We start from the raw sequence: 15,953 nt of genomic DNA, 5'->3' as shown, positions 1-15,953 counted from the left end.
TACGACGGCCCTTTTTATGCTTCTGAAGTCTTTCTCAGTCTCAAATCTCTGCGCCACGGAAGGCGAACAATCAATTCTAGGAAAATATATACGAAGGCTTATTTCAGCACGACTTTGAGAAGGTCCTCAGAGAGAAAAAAAAAAAAAAGCGTAGAGCGAGCCAGCCAGGAGTCGAACCTAGAATCTTCTGATCCGTAGTCAGACGCGTTATCCATTGCGCCACTGGCCCACGCTTAAGAAGCAATCTAGGTATTAATATTTTCATTACTGTACTTATTACACTGTTGTGGCCACAAAAAATTATTTATGCAGGGAATAGAACAAAAAAAAAACACTGATTCTAGGAAGGTATTATTTATTTTGTGGTTTGTTTGCATCATATACATTCGGATAAAATATCTTTATCGAAAACAATGACCAATTTTTATCTCGAGACATTATTTATGTGATTAAGATGAATGTTCTTCCTTCAAAGCAATAGTTGTGTGTATATCTTCTCTTTTGTACTTAGTTTTGAGCTCTTCATTACTTTTTTTCAGGCCAATCATCTTCCCTCACCTGAATTTCATTTTTTATATACTTACATTGGGCACAGATGATGTATGTGGATCAGTAATGAACAATCCATATTATTTTAAATTTAGATTGTGCAAAAAATAAAGTGTTTTGAAATGCATTTCTGGAGGCATTAATCATAGTCTTTCCCTCTTCTCGTCCAAAAAGGAAAACAAAGAGTGATTACTCACTATGGAGAAATTTATTGTAAAATGGTACTATATAACTCAGCAAGGTAGATAAAGGCACGCAACACAAAAAAACGTAATAATGAGTCAAGAATTCAATAGATGTATACATTTTTACGAATAGCATTTGACGTACAAAGTTAGAGACTAGGAATTTAATTAACAAACATAAACTGGCTTCAAATATGGTTAGCTGTTTAAAGTAGGCAAAATAGCTGAAAATGCAGAACTGTTTTATAAGAGAGAGACTTTTCTGTTAAGGAGACGAAATTTCGTATGGCTTTGAAAAGGCAATCTGAAGCCAAAATGTATCTTCTTTGTGTCTACATTTCCTCGTTTGTGTAAAGCGCTTTGAAGAGCAACTAACACGTATGATGGGTTATTATTATCCTAAATTTTTTGGTTCCCACCAGCCTGTGATGCCAGGACAAACACTAAAGATTGCTGCCTGAGAAAGCTTTAGGCTGTCAGCCACACTACTTCAGTCTGAAAGAGAACTTGTATTCCCAATATTTGTAGTTCCTCCTGTCTCTCCTTACAGTTGTAATTAGAGGTTCTCACAGATTTAACAACCAGTATTCTTACCCTGTGTGCCGTGTGGACAGTTGGTATGCGGGGGACTCGGCTGAATTAGGAATTGACCATCATGCGGTTCACGGACGCCCACGCAATGAAAGCAACTTGCCAGGACACTCCTGAAAAATTCAGGCTATATGTTGAAGCTGCTCTCCAATAAATTTCTTTCTGTACTGGCGCAGCAATTCGCGAAAGCTGCAAACTGGAATCTGGACAGAAAAACCTCAGACGCTGTGAGCAGGATTTGAACCTGCGCGGGGAGTCCCCATTGGATTTCGAGTCCAACGCCTTAACCACTCGGCCATCACAGCCACCGGCAAAGTTTTCCTACGCTTTAGACTAAAGGCAAACATAGATTGTTTGCTATGCAGTGTAGAAAAGAGAGGACCATGTTTCACCCCAAGGACACTCTTCGGAGAAAGGATCTCTTCAACAGTCGATGCTCAACCTCATGCACCTCACGTAATGTGTTTGGTCGTCCTGCTGTACGCCAGGCACTGTACTAGACACTGTGGATACAATGGTGGCAAAAAAAAAAAAAAAAAAAAAAAAAAAAACCCAAAACCCAAACACCAAACCCAAAAAAGGCATGGTTCCTTCTATAATTAAAGTCAGGATGTGGTGGAAAATAAATCCATTGTTTCCATCTGGAGGTGTTAAAGTATTAGCTAAATATAATAACCATAGCATCATGGACAATCACTTGAGAGACTGTCCCTCTTTGGTAAGCTTCCTCTGCAGCAGGCTAGTTCCACCTTACCAGCTGCTTGGAATCCCTTCTTCCCAGGTAGACAAGTGAAGATGTGAATGACAAGTGGTCTCCAGTCAAGTGAATGTTATAGCACCTTCCTTCATCTCCAAGAGTCTTTTCTTCAATTCCCTCTTTAATCCTGAGCCATATAGTGGCTCTTTGAGATTCTGTCGTTCTGTTCATAAGTGGCCTCATTAGGGCCTTTCTGCCTCTCTCCTTAAGGTTCCCAGAGCAGGTTATTGCCTCCATCTTTGTCACTTTTTGTATACTTGTTTCTCCATTTCAACCAGGAGCTCCTGGGAGACACAATAATGTCTTCATTTTTACTTACTCTCTGGCTTCCTATACATTGGAAACTTGTTTGTGCTTAGTAGCTGCTTTTGTTGCTTGCACAATTAACTCTTGCTTAAACAAATCTCTGAGGACTCAATTATCTGTTCCCTGTTCCTCACTCCCTTTTACGTCTTTTCTTCCCTCTTACCCAGCATATATTAGAATCACACCATTGCTGCACTCTCAACTCCCCTGCCTCCCTCACTTTGTACTCCTTTGGCAAAGCTACAACCTGGGCAGCTGAGCATGGGAGAAAAACACACAATCAGTTGACAGCTCTCACCTTAAATTCATGACAGTGGGTCTCATGTAGGTCCTCAAGGCTGCCAGGCAATTGAACCATAAGGCATGAGATTAGTCCACCCGGACTCCTACTGTTCTAAATCACTATTTCACACCTTCTCTCATCCCAAAACTCCAACACTTCCTCTCCAGTCCTCATATTCAACTGATGGCTTTGCTTCCTACTTCACTGAGAAAATTAAAGCAATCAAAAGAGACCTTCCACAAACATCTACCATCACATCTATTCACCTACCAGCCTCTATAGGACTGTCAGTGATTCTAAATTCTCTTGACAAGGTTACCAATGATCTCCCACATGGCTAAAATCCTTTCCCGGTCCTCATCTTACTTTGTATAGCAGCAGCTTTTTTTTTTTTTTTTTTTCCCAGCAACAGAGTCTCACCCTGTTGCCCAGGCTAGAGTGAGTGCCTTGGCGTCAGCCTAGCTCACAGCAACCTCAAACTCCTGGGCTCAAGGGATCCTCCTGTCTCAGCCTCCCCAGTAGCTGGGACTACAGGCATGCACCACCATGCCCGGCTAATTTTTTCTATATATATTTTTAGCTGTCCATATAATTTTTTTCTATTTTTAGTAGAGATGGGGTCTCGCTCTTGCTCAGGCTGGTCTTGAACTCCTGAGCTCAAATGATCCACCCGCCTCGGCCTCCCAGAGTGCTAGGATTACAGGCATGAGCCACCGCGCCCGGCCAGCAGCAGCTTTTAATACATTCTCCTTCTTACAACACTTTATTCAATTGACCTTAGGGTAAAAATTCTCCTGGTTGTCTTCCACTTAGTAATATGCATTTAAGTTTTCTCCATGTCTTTTCATGTTTTCATAGCTCATTTCTTTTTAAGCACTGAATAATATTCCATTGTCCAGATGTACCATAACTCATTTATCCATTCAGCTACTGAAGAACGTATTCCAACTTCCAACTTTTGACAATTATAAATAAAGCTATGTGCAGGTTTTTGTGTAGACATGTTTTCAGCTCTTTTGGATAGATGTCAAGGAGTGCAGTTGCTGAATGGTATGGTAAAAGTATGTTTGGTTTTGTAAGAAACCACCAGACTGTCTTCCAAAGTGGCTGTACCATTTTACATTCCTACCAGCAATGAAAGAGAGTCCCTGTTACTTCATATCTTCACTGGCTTTTGGTGTTGTCAGTGTTCTGTTTGTTGGCCATTTTAACGGGTATGTAGTGGTATCTCATTGTTGTTTTAGTACAAACATTTAGGTAAAAAAACTACTCATTTTTCTGATGACCTATGATGGGGAAAATCTTTTCATATGCTTATTTGCCATCTGTATATGTTCTTTACTTTGGCTCATTTTTTAATTGGGTTGCTTGTGTTCTTACTGTTGACTTTTAAGACTTCTTTGTATATTTTGAATAACATTCCTTTATTAGATGTGTCTTTTTCAAATTATTTTCTTTAGTCTGTGGCTTGTCTTCTTATTCTCTTGACTTTGTCTTTAGCAGAGCAGAAGTTTTAAGTTTTAATGAAGCTTATTAATTATTTCTTTCATGGATTGTGCCTTTGGTGTTGTATCTAAAATGTCATTACCATACCCATGGTCATCTAGGTTTCCTCCTGTTATTTTCTAAGAGTTTTATAGTTTTGCATTTGACATTTAGGTCTATGATCCATTTTAAGTTAATTTTTGTTAAGGATGCAAGGTCCATGTCTAAATTCACTTTTTTGAAATGTGGATGTCTAGTTGTTCCAGTACTATTTGTTGAAAAGACTGTCTTTGCTCCATTGTATTGCCTTTGCTCCTTTGTCAATGATTAGTTGATGACTATATGTGAATCCATTTCTAGGCTCTCTATTCTGTTCTACTGATCTATTTGTCTATTTTTTCACTCAATGTCTTCCCACTTCCATTTCTTTTTAGTCTTCTTTGCTGGTTCTTCCTGCTCTCCTCCATCCTTCTATCAGGATTTCTCAGGGCTTAATATTTGATCTCCTTCTCTTCTATATTTGTACCCATCACTCAGTTAATGTCACCCAGTCTCATAGTTTAAATAACATGTATCTGTTGAAAACTCACTACTTTGTATTTTTAGCCTGAATTTCTTCCCTAAATTCCAGACTGGTATTGTGTATTTTAAGATAGACATTTCAAATTTAATATGTTAAACCAATTCCTGAGTTTCCCAAAGAAAACCTACTCTGATCCCAAGCTTGTGTATTTCAGATAATGGCAATTTCGACTTTTCAGACTGTGAAAGTTGCAGATACAGGCATGAAATCACTTTTGTCAGACTCACACAAAATAGGGATGGGAAGGTCCAAAGGAGAAGATGCTCATGCTTACATGTCTGAGATAAGAGCTATTTCCAAGGACTTTCTAAAAAGTCTTTCCCATCCTTCACACATCTCATGCTTTGATGAGGTTTGTCACTAGACATTCTTAAGGACTGCAGTAATTTGGAAGAACACTTGCCCAGTAATGTCATCTCCACCAAAGAATTGACAATTCTGGCTTTGAATCTCTGGAACTAATGAACCGTTTCTAAGCAGGTTCTGTAAATCCCTTTTGTTTGCTAATAAAAGCTTTCCTTATTCTCTCTCAGAGAATGCACTACTGGCTTACCATTTCATGTATTCTGGAATATAATCCTTTTTTCTATTTCCTCAGTAAACCTGACATATTTAGAGATCATTTCTCTAGTGTCTTTTATTATTTTTTTTATTTGACAAGACATTTAGGTAAAAAATTTTGGCAACATTCTTAACGCCAAAGATTCTCTCATTCTACGTAATTGAGAACATTTTCTTTGTTCTAACTTCTGAATTTATCCAGATCTGACAAACTTCTCATCAACTTAACTGCTATCATCCTAGTCCAAGAGACCTTCATCTCTAACATGGAATATTGCAAAAATCTCTTAACAGAATTCCCTTCTTCCATGCTTTCCAATCCTACAAAATATTCTATGCTACACAGTCAGAGAGATCCTTTTGAACCACTTTGTCGTACAGATTTGCTCAAAAGTTAACATCTCATTTCATCAGAGTAAATGTCAAAATCCTCATTGAACCTACAGGGTTGTCCATGGTCTCACTTCTCCAGCTGCACTCCTTTCTCACTCTGCTGCAGTTACCATTGGCCTTCTTGTACTTCCTTGTATATTTCAGGCACATCGTTGCCTCAGGGCCATTGCACTGACAGTTCCCTCTGCAAGAAATACTCTTGCTTGGGCCGGGTGCGGTGGCTCACGCCTGTAATCCTAGCACTCTGGGAGGCGGAGGCGGGTGGATTGCTCAAGGTCAGGAGTTTGAGACCAGCCTGAGCAATGAGGGAGACCCCGTCTCTACTAAAAATAGAAAGAAATTATCTGGCCAACTAAAATATACATATGGGGGGAAAAAAAAATTAGCCGGGCATGGTGGCACATGCCTGTAGTCCCAGCTACTCGGGAGGCTGAGGCAGCAGGCTCGCTTGAGCCCAGGAGTTTGAGGTTGCTGTGAGGTTGCTGTGAGCTAGGCTGATGCCACGGCACTCTAGCCCGGGCAACAGAGTGAGACTCTGTCTCAAAAAAAAAAAAAAGAAAGAAAGAAAGAAATACTCTTGCTTGAATATATGTATGACACAGTCCCTTATCTACTTCAGGGTTTTTTCTCAGATATCACCTTATCAACAAAACACACCCTGAACATTATACATAAAACTATAAACTCCCTTTATTCCATCAGTTTTCCTCCTCATTCTTTGCTTTATTTTTCACCATATCATTGGTGATCATTTTTCAAACACACTATATAACTTATTTATTTTGTATATTGTCTATCTCCCCTATGAGAATACAAACTTTACTAGGGCAGGGATTTTTGTTTACTGCTAGATTCCTAGTACCTAGAAGAGAGTCTGGCATACAGTTGATAATAAATATTTGTTGAAATTATATGAAATAGATTTCATTATTCCATTTTGCAGATAAAGATATGAGGTCAAGGTCATTGAGTTTCACAGGATCACAACATAATAAAACCAATATTGAATCCCAGGTATTCAGATTTCCTGACTAGAGATTTTTCTACTCTTCCAGGGATGCCTTGGGGGGAGGGAGGTTGAAGGGGAGGGCAAGGAGGCAAAGTTGGCTGAAGTGCAAAAGGAAAGAGGGCTGTAAAAGAAGTAGGATGTTCTTGCTACCAGATCAAATAGCTTCCACCAAAAAAATCTGACTAGAAATTTTTTGATGTCCACATTCCAGAGCAGCAATACGTTTAATTTGCCTTAGGGAACATTGCCTGGACATCATACCCATTCTCTAATATGAAAAACTTTGACCCTCCTTTTGTTCTGAAATATGCATTTCCCCATTTTCTCCAGGGAAGCAGTACCAATAATAAGCATGATGTTTGTGAGAGTTATCTCTGGTTACCCTCAATGTCCTCAGTCTCTTGACACTGGGCTTTCTCTGCCTCTTCCTACAGTATTGAAATCAACTTTTGTATTGTATGCTAAGTTTCATTCTCTTTAATATCAATGTCTTTCTGTAGAACCTTTCTTCTTTCAGAAAACTGTAACAGTGAGGAACACTTCAACCTCAGACACACATGGATACAAATACTGGCTCCAAATTCTACAATTTGTGTGAACTTGAGCAAATTATTTATGTTATTTAACCTCTCCACTCCTCAGCTTCTACATTTATAAAACAGGTAAATGATTGTAAATAGCAATAGCATCCACCCCTTAGGCTTGTTTTGCTAGTTTATATAAGAAAATTCATTACACACTTGGTTTAATAGCTGGTAGTAAATGGTAGCTATTACTAGTATTCTAGTCATTTCTTTCCCCTTATTGGTTTCAACAAAATGATGTGGAAATTGCAAGGATCAAGGCTTTGGGAATTTGAAAAAATATATACCCACATCCAATAGGATATTAAGGAATGAGCAAGTATGTACTGTAAAGCCAGGAATATCCAAGTTTGTACCATAACTCACATAGTAGCTCCACACTTAGGCAAGACAGGTAATCACTACAAGCCTTAGTGTCTCAACTTAAAATTAGGAAACTAACACTTTCCTCAGGTAATCATGGCAAGGGTCCAGTCTTACATTGTGTTAACCATTGAGTGCCTATTGTGTAGTAGGTATTGTGCAAGGCAGTGTGGATTCGTTGATGAGCAAGAACAGACACTGCTCCTGCCCTCGTGCAACTTACATTCCAGAAAGACAGACATTAATCTAGTTACTACACTGATAAATGTAAAATGTGCAGGCAAAGAGAGGTCATGGTGCTATGAAGAATATGAGACTTTCACTTAGGGAGTTTAAGGAAGCCTTTCAGGAAAGAAATAATAGTTTGAGATCTAATCACGAGCAAGAGATAACTAGGCAAAGGCAAGCGCAAGGCTTTTCAGCTTTCAGCTGGAGGGTACCTCATAATGCACAGCCCAGTGGTGAGAGAGAGATTGTACGGACAGACTCCGAGTATGGAGCACAGACTGCAAGAGAGGGAGCTGTGACTTGCGGGTGAAGTATTTAAAGGTTGAATATGCAGGGCATTTCAGACAGTTATATATAATGAGTGGTGTAGAAGATAACATCTATAAAATGTGTAGTATACATCAGACTCTTTAAAGGCTAGTTTCTGCCTCGTCTTCCCTTTATCCTGTCAAAATACTCAGAATCGGAGATCTAGTGTAACTTAACCTATAAGGAAATCAGTTAAATTGCCTCCAATAAGTTTGAAAGAATTCATATTATCAGAAGGATCTTGAGAGTTCTCTGGGGATGAGGGGTGGGGTGATCTTGGCAAATTCTGAGCTCTGGCTCCCCATTCGGAGATCCCAGTCTCTGCCACCTCTGGTGGTCACTTAGTGCAGGCGCGGATGTTAACTGAGTTTACCACTAGGAGGCAAAACGATGAAATAATTTCCCTGAATGTGGGTTAGGAAAGCTGAAGCACTCTCCTTCTAGTGTATGTCTATTCCAGAAGAAAAACTGCCTTCCTAAAATTCATGTTTTTTAGCAAAATATGTGATGAAACACACGAACAAGTTGCTAAACTTTTAAACTCTTTCCTCTTTTCCTTTCTTATTTCCGAGAAATCCCGCAAACGGCTCCAACACTAAACCGATTGCAGAGATGGTCAGGTTTCCTCCTTTCACTCTGGTCTCTGCCGCTGGGAGCCCACCTGAGCAGAGCTGAATGCCGGCTGCAGAGTCCTGGGAGAACGTCGCGTTGATGGCTCGAGGAGGCTCCCGCAGCGAGCGAGCGCGGGAGTCCGCCCGGTGCCCACAGAGTCGCTCACCGAGTTTCCGCCGCGGCAGGAACGCACTCGTTTTGCGGAGTCTGACAGCAAGTCCGCTGAGAATCAAGTCTCAGAGGGTCTTCCCGGGGATGGTGGGAACCAGGGAGGAAAGGTGGTCACGAAATCAAGGTAAGGGTCTCCTATGTCCCATCCAGATATCCAGGAATATCTTCTTATGTATCCCTCGACCCTTCTCCACTCACAACTTTTCCTTCCCGTCCTCGCCTGAAGATTTCCAGAAATATTGTGTGGTACTAAAAGTAATAATAGTACTACTACTAATAATTGTCAGTGACGTCTGCTATCCTTTAACTCTGCGGTCCCCAACCCCCGGGCTGCAGACCGGTACCGGTCCGTGGCCTGTCCGGAACCGGGTCTCAGAGCTCCGCCGCCGTCCCTTCACCGTCCGTGGAAAATGGTCTTCCACGAAACTTAAAAAACGCGGAGACGGGGGGCGCGCACGGCAGGAGGTGAGCGGAGGGCGGGCGGGCGAAGCTTCGTCTATATTTACAGCCGCTCCCAGCGATGGCTGGTATCACGGCCTGAGCTGCCCCCAACACACACCCCGTCCGTGGAAAAGCTGTCTTCCATGAAACCGGTCCCTGGTGTCAAAAAGGTTGGGAACCGCTGGGTGACGCTCGGTGGCGGCAAATCAAAAAGGTTGGGGACCGCTGCTTTAACTGACACGTGGTGGCGGTCCTTGCTGAATTTCAAGTCAGGGCTCTTTTCATTCTTCGATGTTCATGAGAAAGTCACTTTGCGGAAAACCCGTGTCACGTCTTGCTCTCAGAATTCCGAAGAAGCCAGTCTCACCAGTGTGGCATAGGCCGAGTCCTGGGCGGCGGGCTACTCTTGAGATCAACACTTCTTGGGGCTCTGAAGCCGAGAAAAGGGAAAAAGGTAGGGGACTTGCGAGGGTGGGAGAAGAGACAAAATAGAACGTTAACCCTGTTTCCGCCCGGTTTCGAACCGGGGACCTTTCGCGTGTTAGGCGAATGTGATAACCACTACACTACGGAAACCAGCTGCAAGAAATTTCTTCCCTCGGAAAATAGAAGTAAATATTACTTGATTTCCTAGGTTTAAAAATTTTCAATTTGTCTTTTCCTTGTAGAGAATTTTCTGGTTGTATTGCTGCTGTTTCTCTCACATTTTCCATTTATTGAAATCAACAATATCACATACCGATGATGCATATTTACCAGCAGAAATACATTAACCAAATATATCTACTATAATGTTCAGAGAGTCTAGAGCAGCCTGTTCAAATAGCAAAAAAAAAAAAGGAAACTACCCCGGTGCCCATCAAAGAAGACTTCCTAGAGAAAATGACACCAGATCTAAGACTTGGTAGATAAAAAGAAGTATGACAATTGCAGAGAGGTTAGCAAGGGAGATTTTTGTCATTAGGAACTGGATGGAGTGGTTGTGGTCTCTGGGAGGAAATCCAGAGATTTGAAGCAGGGCACAGAAAGAAATCAGATTAAATGGAAATATTTGGGCTGGATCAGAGAAGGGATGAGTCCTCTAAAGACAGAAAGTTATATTTTAGTCTGAATGTGATGAGAGATGTAGACTAACCTTTAATTTTTAGAATGTAGATGTCATCCAGGGAAGAGCGTTTTTTTTTTTTTTTTTTTTTTTTTAAATCAGGGTGTAACTTACATACATTAAAATACACAAATCTTAAGTGTACTGATCAAGGAACAAAATATATGTGACATCAGCTCAGATTCAATTGCTTCAGCAAATGCCAACCAAGTTTATGTTGAAATGGTTGAAACCAAAAATAAAGGAAAAAATCTTAAAAGCAGCTGAAAAGAAAAATATTACATTTTAGGTTAAACAAAAGTTAAATTGAATAATAGGTATTAATTCAAAGGAAGGCAGAAAAGGAGGAATAAAGAACAGATAAAATAGAAAATAAATAAAATGACAACAGACTTCAATCATAAATAATTGCATTCAATGTAAATGGAATAAACAATTAAAACGCAGAGATTGTCAGCCTAGCTAGTGAAATAGTCAATTGTATCTTGCTTACAGGAGACACACTTTAAAAATAAGAACACAGACAGGTTAAAAGTAAAGCAGTGGGGAAAGAGGTATTATGAAAACACCAACCATTAGAAAGCTGGTGTGAATATCAATATGAGAAAGAGTAGATGTCAAAGTAAAAAGTAAGACCAAAGATAAGAGGAATGTTACATAATGATAAACTGTTAAATTCATGAGGAAGAGATATTAATTCTTATGTGAAGCAAATTAAGAAAACTAAAACAAGAAAATAGAAAAATCTCAATTGTGGTTGGCAATTTTTAAAGACACCTCTGACTGATGAGAAACTGAAAGAAAAGAGGAAAAAGAAGTAAGAATATAGAAAACTTGAACTGTGATTATTATCCAATTAATTTTACCTACCTATAAGACACCATACTTGAATACTGAAGAATATACATTATTTTCAAGTGCACACAGAAAATTCACTGAAGTTAGGCCATAAAGCAAATTTCAATAAGTTTTAAATAATTAAAGTCATTTTTAAAATATGGTTTCTGAGGACAACAGAATTAAAGTAGAAGTCAATAACAAAAAGATAACTAGAAAATTCCCAAATGTTGGAAAACATAATCACTGCACTTCTACAAAAGCCCCAGGTTAAAGAAAAAGTACAATGGAAATGAGAGAATATTTTGCACTAAAAGAATGAAAATACAACATGAAACTAAAACAGTTCTTGGAGGGATATTTATAGGTTTAAATGTATATATTAGTAAGAGAAGAAGGGTTTAAGACAAGAAAGTTTTAAGAAAGAAATATTTTGTATTTTAAGTCAGAGTTTCTTTGCTCTCTTAAGAATGAATATAGACCACCAATCCTGGAGACAGGGAGAGCAAAAGTAGGTTGTTGTAGATTGTGGTGAAGAAGAGGTATTGAGGGCCCAAATAGGGACCAACAGAGGGCAAAGATGCCTCACATATATTTCTCTTTCTTTTTTTTAAATTTGTTTATATTTTTCCTTATGTTACCTTGTCTAAGAGACACCCCATATATGTTGAAGGTAAAATCAGCAGGACTTTGTCATGATTTGACGGTGGGGTAAATGTACGGGAGTAGTTAAATTTAACCCCAGTTTCTAACAGGATTGTTGATGAGTTTAGTTTGTGGTGTGCTAGCGATACCTGTATGAAATCCATGTGGAAATGGAAATATAAGTTTGAAGCTTGGGAGAGACTTCATTTAGACATGGATATTTTGGGATGATCAGCTCCAGGCAGGCAGCCAAGGCCCCTACTGTGAACAAAGAAATTCTGAGAGATGCAGAACAATTTACTCCAGAGACTCCACAATCAAGTTAAGATGTAAATGTCAGTCCAGGAAATCTGCAGAGTAAAATGTTTGGAAGTCATTGTCTGTGGTGTAATTGTTATCACATTAGCGTCATATGACTAAAGTTCCCTGGTTGGACACCAGGTGAAAACACCTCTCAGGACAATTTCTCTTTCCAGAACATTTTCCATCATTACCATGCCTTACCTTTCACCTTTTTAGAAACATCCAAATCAATTCACTGAAGTTTATTCAGTGCCCAGTGTTGGAAATTAACAACTGGACATGAAGAAGGAAAAACAATATAGGTAGCCTAAGACAACACCAGGCCTACCTTAAGATCATAAAAGAGGAGCTGCCCATTTGGGGATCCCAGGCCAAGTGACATTTGGCCCTTGAGAAGGAGGCTCTGTTTGAATAAAGAATACATATCTTAGGTCAGGAAAGAAATCGTATTTGAATCAGAGGGAGGTCCTTTTAGCAAAGATACAACTGTGAATGTCCAATTCTTTTTTAAAAATTGTTTTATAATTTAGCACTTTTAAGAACTCAACTCTAATAGGGGAGCATGAATATCACTACATTAGATTCAATTCCACTTTAAGAGGTCTTTTAAAACATCAGTGTTCTGACACATTTGCACTCTCACCTGCTTAACAAAGAGGTAATAATCAATCTGTTGGGCCAGTATGTATGGTAAGGAGTAAGAAGCTTTTAGAAATGCAATCCATTGCTTACAGAATTCTGTGCATATTACAAAGGATGGGGTAGTGGGCATTTGTACAGACTGACATATAATTTGAAGATACAGTTTAGAACACCAAAAGAAACACAACGGATAAAACAGAAACACTATGCTCTTCAGGGTTTAATGTCTTCTTCTTTTTTTTTTTTTTTAGAACTTTAATGTAAAAGTCTGCCTAGAAAAGACTCTAAAACTTCAGGTTTCAACATGCATTTTTCATTTGTCTTCAGGCTATTGTTAGATATCTTATCAATTTTGTCACTAATGATTCTACTATTAAGATGACATTACAGTCTCCTCTTTTCAAAAATTTTGGTGATGTCCTGAGTCCAGAATCATTCAAAGAGGGGGAACAGCTATTACAATACCCAATTTAATGTTTAAATTAGACTTCTTGGGCCGGGCGTGGTGGCTCATGCCTGTAATCCTAGCACTCTGGGAGGCCGAGACGGGTGGATCGTTTGAGCTCAGGAGTTGGAGACCAGCCTGAGCAAGAGCGAGACCCAGTCTCTACTAAAAATAGAAAGAAATTATATGGACGACTAAAAATATATACAGGAAAAATTAGCCGGGCTTGGTGGTGCATGCCTGTAGTCCCAGCTACTCAGGAGGCTGAGGCAGGAAGATCGCTTGAGCCCAGGAGTTTGAGGCTGCTTTGAGCTAGGCTGACGCCACGGCACTCTAGCCTGGGCAACAGAGTGAGACTCTGTCTCAAAAAAACAAAATAAAAATAAATAAATTAGACTTCTTAGCCATTTCTTTTTACTATTATTATTATTTACCTTCCTTTAAAATAGGACTAAGCAAAAATGCAGAGGGAAGCCACAGGTTTACTAGGAGGTGTAGAAAGTAGCTGGGAAAATGTAAAGGTAGAGGATTTGAACTCTCCACCACTGACTATAGGTCAGTGTCTTCATTGTTCTCCAAAGCTAATTGATACTGACTTCCACACATTGCTTTAAAATTAGAAAAGCCATTAGCTATTTAACGATCCCCTGTAAAAACGTTACTGAGTGCCAACTCTATTCCAGGTGCTTTGAGGGTTCTGAAGTTGCAAAACACTTAAATCTCTCCCAGTAATCAGGCACATCCAAAGAATATATGAAAGGGTCTATTTCTAAAGCTGTTGATTCTGCATCACTTGATCTCAAATGATAGGACAAATGTGCAAGCCTCACTATGCTAGACTACTTACCCGCTGCTGATCTTATGATGTTAGGGCAATTATTCCAAGCCTTACATGTTTTTTGGCATGTATCGGAAATGCTTTTCATCCATTTGTTCCATTTTCCACTTCTGTCCAAGTATCCCAATTTTCCAGCAAAGCTTAAGGCCTGAGTATTAGAAGATTCATCGGTTGTAAATTCAAGTTGATTCCTTTTAAACCAGCGATGATACTTTCTATCATATGAAATTACAAAAAGCGTGAAGGACGCCCAAACAGAGGCCCCGCTGGGATTTGAACCCAGGATCTCCTGTTTACTAGACAGGCGCTTTAACCAGCTAAGCCACGGAGCCAGTTCCAGACTTTGACCTAGCTATACATTATTTAGATATAATTTCACATTTCTATAAATTGCAACGATCCTAGTAATTATTTCTTTCAGGTGATTTGAAAACAAGCAAACAAAAATAGACATTTGGGCCTCAGTCAAAACCAAAGAACTTTCTATTGGAAGGGTGAATGCAGGGGATGGATTCAAATGACTATCTCCCTTGGGAAACTGTCCCAACATGGCTGCCACTAGACTCACTGTAAGCTCCAGTTGCCACACAGGGACCTTTGTTGAACCCAAAGGAAAAATGAATTGACTTTTTATTAACCATCATTTTGTTTTAATCACACCTTCCCTCTTCTCTATTAGCATGGAGAAGTAGGGGTTACTGGTCAAAGATTAGCACATGTCTGACACATGGTTGCTGTAAGAAAAGAACTGAGGATGTGTGGTGTATCTATCAGATACATGCCCCCTCTTAGGTGGTGGCACTCATTTCTCAGCTATGAGAATGTTGACTATACCAATGGCTCACAGATGAGTCTCTCTCCCGTAACTACCTTTACAGGAAGGATGCTTCGTGCTCCAATTAACACCCTACCCCAGGAGCAGCTCAAATTCAATGATTGGATGGAGGAATACATAGGTCGGCCCTTTCCACCTACCCACCATAATTAAGGACATTTCTGAAGGGCCTGTCCAGACTCAAATACACCTTTGAGATGGGCTGGGGCCTCTGTTGCAACTGTGTTGAATTCAGCTTCTGCCTTTTCTCAGTGCTGCCCTCTTCACCTTCTCACAGGTGTTGATTTTGAAAGCATTCCCAATAAACTGTCTCCACACAAATCTCCATCTCAGTGTCTGTTTCCTAGGCAACTGACCTATGACAAAAAACAAGTGACTGATGTCTACTTTGGTCTCTTGAGGTCAAAGTAAGTCTAAATATGGCCCAGTCTTTCAGAGATCATTTACCATAGCAAGTGCCCTAATAAAACAATAAGGGTAATGATAATAATAATAACAACATTCTGTGCTGAAAACTTTCAGAATTTTCACCACACAAGATAAAATAAGATATCTACTGGTTAATTAAAAAGACGTACAAAGTTAGTGAAAGGTGCTAAAGGCCACGGGAAATAATTTATGGTTTATGATATTAAACAATTATAATCTATGATATTAAAAAATTAATTTATAATATTCAATGAATTAAAATGGAAAGTTAGAAAATAAATGGCAAATTTGGCTAGTCAAAGGATATGATTCCCATTTCTAGGGAAAAAACGTGAATATCAAACGTTTTATACTAGTACTGCATATCTAAAGAAGACCAAATAATGTATAGATATATATGCATGCATATACGTCTCAATGGAGGGAGAAAACATAATCAGGGCATTTAACATGTACATAGGCCA

General features: G+C 39.4%; 1 protein-coding gene and 4 non-coding genes across 5 annotated transcripts in view; all 5 read right to left on the bottom strand.

The window, feature by feature from the left end:
• The window catches only part of LOC138399089 (histone H2B type 1-K), a 389,419-nt gene that overhangs the window by 308,212 nt on the left and 65,254 nt on the right, over positions 1-15,953 (bottom strand). The window lies entirely within an intron of this gene.
• On the bottom strand, positions 157-229 carry TRNAR-ACG (transfer RNA arginine (anticodon ACG)). The gene has a single exon. It is a non-coding gene; the product is annotated as a tRNA-Arg (tRNA).
• On the bottom strand, positions 1,549-1,630 carry TRNAS-CGA (transfer RNA serine (anticodon CGA)). The gene has a single exon. It is a non-coding gene; the product is annotated as a tRNA-Ser (tRNA).
• TRNAV-AAC (transfer RNA valine (anticodon AAC)) lies at positions 9,914-9,986 on the bottom strand. The gene has a single exon. It is a non-coding gene; the product is annotated as a tRNA-Val (tRNA).
• On the bottom strand, positions 14,484-14,557 carry TRNAT-AGU (transfer RNA threonine (anticodon AGU)). Its single transcript has one exon. It is a non-coding gene; the product is annotated as a tRNA-Thr (tRNA).

This window comes from Eulemur rufifrons, chromosome 18, assembly GCF_041146395.1.
Source record: "Eulemur rufifrons isolate Redbay chromosome 18, OSU_ERuf_1, whole genome shotgun sequence".
Lineage (NCBI taxonomy): Eukaryota > Metazoa > Chordata > Mammalia > Primates > Lemuridae > Eulemur > Eulemur rufifrons.
Note: the sequence above shows the minus strand (reverse complement) of the source record. Positions and strands in the feature narration are given on the sequence as shown.